The sequence below is a fragment of the Mesoplodon mirus genome (genome assembly GCF_964341445.2).
Source record: "Mesoplodon mirus genome assembly, chromosome: 16".
Taxonomy (NCBI): Eukaryota; Metazoa; Chordata; class Mammalia; order Artiodactyla; family Ziphiidae; genus Mesoplodon; species Mesoplodon mirus.
The window spans coordinates 70,666,751-70,667,834 of NC_138992.1; positions in this window are offsets into that span (position 1 = coordinate 70,666,751).

Consider the following 1,084-nt stretch of genomic DNA (forward strand, 5'->3'; position numbering starts at 1 on the left):
AAGAAAAGGAAAGGAAAAACGAGAAGTTGGACGTTCAGTACAAGACACGTACTTGGGGAAAACTTCCCATTTTGCAGGGAGGAGACAAGGGATTTCTTTCTCCCCGCCTCACACTGTGAGGGATGTGTCTTGTCCACGCCTCTCCATCCACGATCATAGCTCGTGCAGTGGTCCAGCACCTGTATCGCCCTGGCTGCCAGCCCCAGCAATACCCCTTGGGGAAAGCAAAATAATGGCTTCCAAAGATGTTCATGTCCCAATTTCCCCAAATTGTGACTATGTTACAGTAGAAGGCCAAGAGGAATTAAGGTTGTCAGTCAGCTGATCTCAAATAGGGAAATTATCCTGGATTGTCTAGGTGGACCCAGTGTAATCACAAGGGTCCTTAAGTGTGGAAGAGGTGGCAGAAAAGTGATGTTTGAGTGAGGTGATGGGAGAAGGACCAACCCGCCATTGCTGGCTTTGAAGATGGAGGGGGGGACTCAGTATCCAAGGGATGTGGGCAGCCTCCAGGAAACAGGTTCTCCTCCAGAGCCTCCAGGAAGGCCCTGGTGACACCTTGATTTTAGCCCACAGAGACCCACTGTGGACCTCTGAATTACAGAACTGCAAGGCAATAAATCTGTGTCATCATAAGCCACTTAGCACAGGGGAATTTGTTACAGCAGCAGCAGCAGAAACTATCCACCACGCCTGCCCCTTGGCCTCTAGAACTAAGGCAGGGGTAGCCTCCTACTCCTGCTGACCAGTGGGTCTCCCCACTGCCCTTGACTGGATCTCAGGTCTTTCATCCCATGCGTAACCCACACATCTGGTTTCCTGACTGGTCTGTGACTGATATAGGTACCATCAGAGCAAACTGGTACTTAGTCAAAAAAGCTCAAATGCTAAGAGAAAAAATGCCACCTCATAAGCAAGTTGTCTAAATAGAATCTTCAAACTTCTCCATCTGCAAATCTTTTCCAGTGAAAGAATCTGCATCCATACATTAAATGTAAATGAATTAAATGTTGTATGCTTGCATCTCTGATCAGTCAAAAGAAGAAAGTAAACATGGGAACAAAGACCTCGGTCTAAAGAATGT